General features: G+C 37.5%; 1 protein-coding gene across 1 annotated transcript in view; it reads left to right on the forward strand.

Annotated features, from left to right (window-relative positions):
- Positions 1–148: 148 nt before the first annotated feature.
- INPP4B (inositol polyphosphate-4-phosphatase, type II, 105kDa) overlaps positions 149–9116 on the forward strand; it is a 325870-nt gene continuing 316902 nt past the window's right edge. Inside the window, exon 1 of the mRNA XM_009328759.1 lies at positions 149–207. The gene's annotated coding sequence lies outside the window, so the exon portion shown is untranslated. The remainder of the gene's footprint in view (positions 208–9116) is intronic.

A 9116-nucleotide genomic window follows, 5' to 3' on the forward strand; every position in this document is an offset into this window, starting at 1 on the left:
CTCTGAAGGGGCGTCGGGGGGGCTTGAGGGCCTTAACTTGCGACGGCTTTCTGTCGCGTTTGGAAAGTTGGGGGTACTTGGCTGAAGGCGGGTGGCAGGGTCCGTAGGTGCCGCTAAGGGGTTAATTTGGTAATTGAGCTATAGGATACCCATCCCCGTCTCGCAAATAACAGCGTCTGCTGAAATGTGATGGAAACCACAAGAAAGGTATTACATATAGATGAGTTGAGCAGAGTTGTAACTTGAAATTGTATCAGCCAGGAAACCGGGGGGTGGGGGGTGATATTTAATTTCTGAACTGTGATCAAGTGGAGCTCTGTTTTCTTCCTCCCAAAATGACACACAGATTTTGAAGCACGGATGGCAGAGCTTGTGCTGTCTGCTCGCCTGGTCCCCAAAGCTAACCCGGTGCCTTATCTGAAATAAAAATAATAGGATGAAGTCTTTGTGGAGCTATGTTTTCCTCTGATGCATAATTACGTTTCCATTTCTCTTCCTCGCCAGAAGAAGTTTACTTGTTTATTTACCCATTAATGGCGTGTTAAAATAGATACACTAAAATCAGGCTATATATATGCCATTTAAATCTGGCTTTGAATCTCAAACAAGACTAATTTTCAGTCTTCACTGGTTCACAGGCACCCTCTATATTTAAAGGATGTCTACATAGCAAGAATGATGGGGGAAAATGTCTGTTTCTCTGTATCAAAGCAAGAGTTTATGTAAATAATTGGTTACTAACAAAACTTCTTATATTAGGATAAGTATTTACAAGTGTGGTAGCAGTCTTTAAAAAAGGCAGTGTTCCAGTTGTTTGATGGTTTTTTTTGTAAATGTTATTTTTATTTTACTTGATTAAATTTGAACTAGCTTTAAAGCCCTGCGGTATCTTTTTTGTCCTGTGAACCTGCATATTGGATGGGGTTTGTGCATGTAAGTCCTCATTACTGTAACTATCCATGCAGGACTGAATGCTGTTTACTTCACACATTCTGATAATTCCACTAAAATTAAGGTACAAGTCACAATATCAATATGAGCAGAAATTAGTCCTATGAGATTTTTACAGCCCTGATGACATCAATGGGAGCATGTGGCAGCGTTACTTCTTCAGAGCCCTCTTTTTGCTTTTTTCCCTCTGCTTTCTGAGTTTCTACAGTGCTCAAGATAAGATTAAATCTTTCTTTAAAATAAAGCTTTTCTTTTACTGGCTCTCTTGGACTACCTAAAGCTTCAAGTTCCAGTTCTCCATGGGTTCCTCAAACCTTGCAAGTGCTGCTGATCTCTCTTTTGCTCTGGTTTCTCTGGAGAGACTTGTGCGTGAGGCTGCCTTAGTTCTTTTTGATCAAAGAATTCTGTCTTCCTCAGGCTAAGGTATATCAGTTTGAGCAGGTGTATCCAGGTGCCTCCTACAGATCCTCCTTTATGACCGTCTCAGCTTCTGATCTGACCTGAAGATTTCACAACATTAGGTGAAGGTTTTGTGAATCAAAATGTATGATTAATACTGTGCTTAATACCTGTAAGTCTACTGTACTGCAGGAAGAAAAAAAAAATCCCAACAACAAAAAAAAAGGAGTAGAAGATCTGCCTGGAGCATCAAAGTCAGCCCGTGGAGGACAGCGCTGCTAGTTGATGGTAAAGAGTGGAGGCTGTGAGATAGTCTGCAGGTGAAGTAATTGTTCGAATAGGCCTAGGCCTAAATTCACTATGAATTTTGAGGAAAAGTAGTGAGATTCCTATGTCTGCTGAATTATTTAGCTTGTTATAGAGATATATTTTTATCATATGAATTCTGCAGAGAAATATGAAAACAATACTTTTTGGATTTATGTAGCAGATTTACAGGAGAAAGTGAGATAGTTTGCTAGGAGAGACAAACGCAAAGGCGGACAATTACTCCCAACATTAACGTTTCTTCAAAATTTATGATAACTTGAACTAGCATTCTTAAACACTTGGGCAGTTAACTATGCTTCTCTCCCTAATTTATATTTTCATAACCTTTCCTGTATGCCAAATGCTCTGACTGATGGAAGTTTTTAGGAAAGGCTAGATTTGTTTGCCTTATTACATCTTTGGTATTACATTAATATTTCATTGTTACCATTGATGAATGGCAAATGTTGTTTATCACACTTTTGAGGAAGGATTCCTTCTTCCAAAGTAATCTGGATTCTCTAGTATATTTTCCCCATAATCTGCAAAGGTAGATTCAGTTAATTTGTACAGGTCAGTAGCAGATCATTTCAGGGAAGAGGTTTTTTCCCATTTCTTCTGTCATCATAAGTTAACTAAAGATGGGCAGAATCTCAAACAGCAAATCAGATCTATACAATGCATTCTGCTATGAAAATTGCTGTTAGGAGGCAGGATACGTTGTCTGTCTTCCAAGTCTCATGTACCTTTTTGGCAAGGTATACTGAGATAACATACTGAAAAGTGAAGTGGGCTGTACATGGTATGTTTATTAATTTGTCTTGTAAGAGGAAGTGAATTGAACAAATTGTATTTGCTTAGTCTGTAGGTTTTTCAAGTTTACAGTGATAAAGTTTGCTTACACGTTTCAGCAATGGTTTTAGATTGTTTGATGTCAGTATCTTTAGTGGGACTATTTAAAAATGTAGATTTATTTCGGCTTCTAAGGTGTTTTAGATCCAAGTTCTATAGAACTTACCACCCTCCTGAATCCAGAAGACTGGGCAGGACAGTTCTTCTGTTTACAGTAGTTTCAACTCTGTAGCTGCACAGGAGGTTTAATATTGATTTCCATAGATTAGGATGCTAATAAGCTTTTGCCTCAGCCTGACAAACTAAGGCTCTTCTTCCTGTTTGTCAGTGAATTTGTCCCACAGGTTCCTTTAGATTTTTTTTTTAATGTTGAAGAAGGCTCTATTTAATGAAAATATAGAGACAACACAAGCTGAAGGCGCTTACTTGACATAGTTCAGTTTGTGCTCTGTTACTATGTGCCATGGCATTAAAAATCAAATCCATCTGTGTTTTTTTTGGTGCATGTTTTTCATTTTGTTGTATATCCTCTTTCTATGAAATTTCACCCTATGCTGTGACCTCAGTGAAAATTTATCCTGAGTACAGTAGTAAAGTCAATCTGGGCTAAGTCTGTCTGGGGAGCATTTTCTCTTAAACTTACCATATATACATAACTAAAACGCTTTCATTTGTATAAATTTCTTTAATTCTGTTAGCTGTACACTTGTCAATGGGAGTTTCTTGCTTGCTGCAAAAACATTAATTTGGCAAATAGAGGGAAATCTCTTAATATGGGGCACTAAAAAGACTGTTTTTAATTAATTGTAAAAGGTGGATGTGTAATGGACAATTAAGAGGGAGAAAGTCTTGTGGGAAATAAGCTTTCATTGTATTTTGACAATTTTTCATGTACCATCAGGTTTTTGTATTGTTTGTTTTTTTTTAACTATGATCTTAGCATATTACAGTAATGCTAGTAAGATGCACTGAAACCAGGGTGCATATTTCTCTTACGAAAATGACTCAAAAACATGAAAATGGGTATGAAAGTCTAGGTGCTAAAAGGGACTTGGTATCTTGTGTATTTACTGCTGTGCAAATGGAGCATTAAGCAGAATGCATCAACACTTTGGTATTGTACAGTGTTTCTATTACAGCAGTAACATCGTTGCTCTGCCTGGATTTTGTTTGCTATGTGTATGTGTAAATGGCTAAGGAAAACAAGTATCAGTAGAACTGAGTTTTATAGGATGAAGTTACTTACCCAGGACGCTCTGCTATAGTGACATAATTTTGGAATAAATCTCTTTAATGGGTTATTCCAGTTTATACTGTAAATGAGAACAGAACTTGGTACACAGAGTAGGAGATACTGCATTTGACATTCAGAATAACGTCAGTCTGCTATTTTTAAAGTTTTAAAAATATACTTTAAATTGATGAGAAGATCTTTAATTTTTCAAATTCATAATCTAAAAGTTGGAGTGTGTATGAAAAGTCTTTTTGCTTTAGCCAAGTAAGTGTGTGGGTTGGGGTTTTTTTTTTTCTTTTCCCAAAAGGAGTTATAGAGCTACACTATATCTGGAATTTCTGTGTTACTGTCTGTCATGACACACAATTCGTGTGGCTTTTGTAGAACGGCCACGTGGCGTAGCCTCTCTGTGTTAGCTGGAGATGATAAAGATGGCAATGTTGCCTCTGTGGGGGAAGTCGATTGTAAAGCAAACTTTCCTGCAGTCCTGCACAACAGCTCTTTCCACAGGAGCAGTGTGATCAGGCTCAGCAGGCGGTGATCCAGTGAAAAATGCATTGAAATAAGCCTTCTCAGTTTAGACCTGCTATTGAGAAATACTGTTTAATTATTTGATCTGTAGTTTCTATACAAGCACAGATGCTTAACCTGCATTAATTAAGTTTTGACTCGGTGAATCTATGTTAAACATTTTTCCAAATGAATCATATCTGATAATTGTTTAGCCACCGAGTTAAAAAAAAAAAAAAGAAAAAGATTTTTTTTTTGGCTTTCCTACTATCAGTGTCAGATAGCTTTAAGCTTTGGTATTTTGTTTCAGCTGGCTAGTGTAGTCTTTTCCTGCTAGGAATTGATAGTTTCCAAGTAATATAAACAAAAGTGGTGGCTGCTATTTTTATGGAAGTTTTTTTGGTTTTGGATACCTCAGGTGCTGATAGTTGGAAGCTTGGAATGTATTAATATAGCCTACACTAGATGGCAGTGTAAAATATGAAGAAGCCTTAAGACATTTGGAATTCTTAACAAACCCAGTAGAAGCTGCCACACTTATGGCTCAGTTCATAGATAAGCGTAGTTTTACTGCATGTACTCCTGTTAAATATGAGGTCACTTATTTTTCATGATCTAAATTTGTCTTGAATTTACCTTGTTTGAGTAAGAGAGCATGTTTGGGCATTTACTGTAAGATAGCTGGCATACTGTAAATTCAGTCTACAGTTTAATCTTGGTTAGCTGGCTTGTGTTTGTAGTAATTTATTGGTTAGGAAAACCACATGTATTTTTGAAAATGTTATTTGAGATGTATATTTTAAAACTAGGACAAAAGCTACCAACTGATAAAACAACAACGGGTGAGACTTCATTTTAATATTTTATAGCTGTGTTATGGCCATTTATCACTTACATAGGACAATCTGGTATGTATATGTTGGTTTTTTTTAAATAAAATAAATTAAATTGTACATAATAGCCGGGGCAAATTACTGATATCAAATTGCATGTACTGTTACAGTTTATTGTCTTTCCCTTACAGAAAGCGTCTATGTGTTTGAAGTGATATATATATATATAAAACCAGTTGCTGTGACGTCAGTCTTTTTAAAAATGGTACGACGTATGAGCCTCAAATAGCCCAAACGCATCTCAATGTTATTCCAGCATTGCAAGGGGGCTTCAGTGAGAATGGGAGTCAAGACAGTTGTTTGTGAGCGAAGTACACCCTTTGTTAGTATACCTTGGAGTGCTTTCAAAGTTTTCCTTTAGCCGTGTCCGATTATACAAAAATTCTGATCAAGGTGGAGAAAATAACGTTTACAAGAAACCTTTAAATCAGTTTCTGTACCATCAAGATGTGATAGCCTGGAGATAGGTTCCCCTACTAAAGCACAGAAAGCAAGAGGGATTAGAGGACCCAGCCTATAAAGGTTGCGTGCATAGATGTTGAACTGTTTTCTTGTATATTTGCAAGTGAAATTAGAAAGCGGTTTGATGTAACACCGTGAAAGCTTTACATTTTTATAAATTGTATTTTTTTTTCTCTGAAAAAAATGAAAAGCCTGGTCACAATAGCTTCTTTGGAACTGCACATTGGAAAAAGCAAAGCTATCCACGTGCTGGGATTATTAAATGCACTCAGGCTGTCAAAATATATATGTAAATATATGTAGTACTTTGCACTAAAATTGATCAGTAATCAATCTGGTGGTAAATGTACATGCTTAAGAGATGTCATGAAATGCTGAATATGTTTGAGGAAAGAATATTGTACAAAATCCCAACTTCTGATAATGACTCCTTTGAAGTAGAAGATAGAGAAGTACTATAAAACAGTAGGAGTGTTTAGTGAGGAAATAACACTTCCCTTTCGTTGCTTTTCTGCTACTACTATAATGCTTTTCTCAGAAGAAAACATTAGGTACCATTGATACCTGTAATATTATTATTTTGAAGATAATGTGAAGGATTTACCAGCTGAAAATGTAGATGTTCCAGTAAACCTATGCTTGGAGACATACTGCATGTGTGTATATGAGTCTTTGAGGGACACAGTAAGAAGTGTCCTTCTACGTTTATGTAGTCTTTTGAAAATTCAGCTTTAACTTTTATCATTCATGGATTGCAGCAAAGGAAACCTTGTGTAAATTCTCCTTGGCAGCTCAGAATCTTAGTTGTTGCTTGAACTCCAAGTGTAAATTGAGATACCATGTCTCAGTTTGGATCTTTCTGGTTTGGCATTCACAGATAACTTTTTCTTTGTTTTGATTAGCATTCTTAATTGAATGGCAAACTGTGGTAAACTTGCACAAAAGAAAAAGCATGTTAAACACCAGTTTATTCCAAAAAAAGGTTGTGGATGCCCATATTAATGTGAATAGGAGTTGTCATACAATTCGCGGCTGAAGACTGATCTGAAGATGTGTGGGAACCTGGCAGAGCAGATCCCTGACAAAAGCATACTGTGAGAAGTCACCGACTGACTCACAGGGTGAAAGGAATACAGACGCTGAAGCAAGATTAAATGGCAGTTAATTTTAGATCTGTATAAAAAGTATTCCAGAAATAAACGGTCTGACCTGGTGTCCAACACTCTCACCTCCAGCCACGATCGTGGGGAAACTGAAATCCCTTTGTCCAGTTTGGGATTGTATTTCATAAAGGCTGAGGAGGCTTGATCTGTGCAGGTGTGATGGTATCGGTCTTCCCCCCCCCGCCCCAGCCTGGAGATTGATCACCTAGTTTCCTGATGTTTTTGTTCTGGGCTAGCACTTGGCTATCGTTTCAGGTCCACCAGCTTGTTCTCTAAAACTTTACTCCTGAGGATGGGTCTCATGGCTGTCTAAGTGTTTGGGATGCTCCTGAGTGTATCATGCCCATGGCATGCTGTGTGATCAAAGATGCATTAGACTACCAAAGTAACCCTCTAAACTTGCTGCTCTTGGTAGTATGATGTTACAGGGAAGGTAAAAACTTTTTACTTATGTTACTTTTTTGCATGTGTAGGAGAAAATTCCTCTGTTTCTGCTACCACAGGTGGTTCAGTTGCCAGTTGCAGATATAGCTTTCTTGTCGTTACCTGTGGTCATGGGTGCCAGTTGGAGGAATTACTGATAATGATCTTGGAAACAAGGTGATGAGTCCCAGATTAAGCAAAGCAAGCAGAGCCTCCGGACCTCCTAGGAACAAGTCACTTCCTACCTGAGCAGTGGAGACAAAGGGAAGCTAACCCTTTTGGAGTCGACCACTTATTTTTCTGGTACAGCCAAACCTTGCAGTCTTCTTCCAGCTGGTAGCATTTGTTGGCTATCATATTTAAATGAATCTGATGTTCCACTAAGAAGCATGCTACAGTTGTTTCCATGTTACTATAAGAAGATACATTTATAATAATTGTTTAAAATACCTAATTCAGCACTTGCTCAACTTGTTGAACAGCTTTCTAATGAGGTGTCCTAGAGTTATCTATGAATATTTATTAAGACTTATATCAACAAGAGAACACAGAAGAACTGTACTCTTTCAAAAGAAAAATTATGGTTACTCATTTTCAGTGCGCTGAAATTACCTTAACAATCAATTTTAATATGTCACGATAGAATGACATGCTTGGGCATTTTGCCTGAAGCAGTGATCTATTTTTTCTCCTCTGTTTGATCTAGTTCATCAAAACAACATAGTGCAGGTAAAGTGGAATTTTACCTGAGGTTTGTGGCTACCTCTTTTTGTAAATACAAAAATAATGAATAGCTTTGTCCTCATGACCTGTTTCAGTTGGGGAAAAAAATATATGCACCTTTTGCCTATTTTAAATAAAAGACTGATGAAGATCTAGCCCATGTCTGTGGGAATTTGTGTTCTTGTCAGATACTTCCTAAGTTCTGAAAAACATCAGCTTTGAGAACCTATTTTTGTGTTCTGAAAGAGCGATGTCTCCCACTATAGTTTGAAGGTTAAGGTAAAAATATTTTTATGAAAATTGAATTACGAAGTGCAGGAATACTGAAAACATAGCAGAAGATATATTTTTAAGCAATTTTAAAAGACAGTACCAGCCCGTCAGTTATGGGCCTAGTTTTTCATTTCTGTATTTTGAGGGGTGTTGCAGCTTTACATCCAGATGATTTGTTAGTTCTGATGTAGTCAATAATTCAAAAGAGCCTTTGTTGTATAGTCAGCAATGTCACATATCTCTCACCTCCCCTAAGTGATGGGAGCAGATTCTGACCCCATTTGCAGTGCTGTAAGTTTACTGAAGCTCAAGGAAACGCTCTGTAAGATCTTGGCTTTTGGGTTTTGTTTTCTAAAAAAAATTTCTTAGCTTAATTGAAAAAATAAAATTTTAAAAATTATTAGTAGTGTAACCCCTCTTGTGTTGATTCTGGAAATGCACAGAAGGGACAGGATAGTCAGAGAGACACAGAAGTGTTGGTATCTTGGAAGGAAGTATAGGTCCCATCTTGAAAACACTTATTGGGCTGAGGCTCAGCCTCGCATTTTGGTCAAATGTACTGATACCTTGAACAGGCGAGGTAAGACGTGCCTCTGTTAGAATGGTGGTGAGAACCTGGAGGAGAGCTAGTGTCTGCAGAGTAGGGAACCTCTGGGGAGTCATAAAAACATCAGGGCTAGTAGAAATTTTCCTACCAGATGGGAAATGAAGGGATATGCCATGAAGAGTCTCAGTGTTGCAGCTTTCCTGAATCTTTAACAATGAAGTTAAGTCTTCGTGTGCTTGGCCACTTTCCGTCTTACTTCAAAGGTTGTTTTGTCCCTGTTTATGTTTAGAGAACTTCTGTGTATATGAGGAGGTGATGAGCTGGCTGCCTCCTTAATGTTCACATGTGAGACTGACTCCCTTTATGAGGCAGGAATG

The sequence above is a fragment of the Pygoscelis adeliae genome, unplaced genomic scaffold (assembly GCF_000699105.1).
Source record: "Pygoscelis adeliae isolate BGI_AS28 unplaced genomic scaffold, ASM69910v1 Scaffold66, whole genome shotgun sequence".
NCBI lineage: Eukaryota > Metazoa > Chordata > Aves > Sphenisciformes > Spheniscidae > Pygoscelis > Pygoscelis adeliae.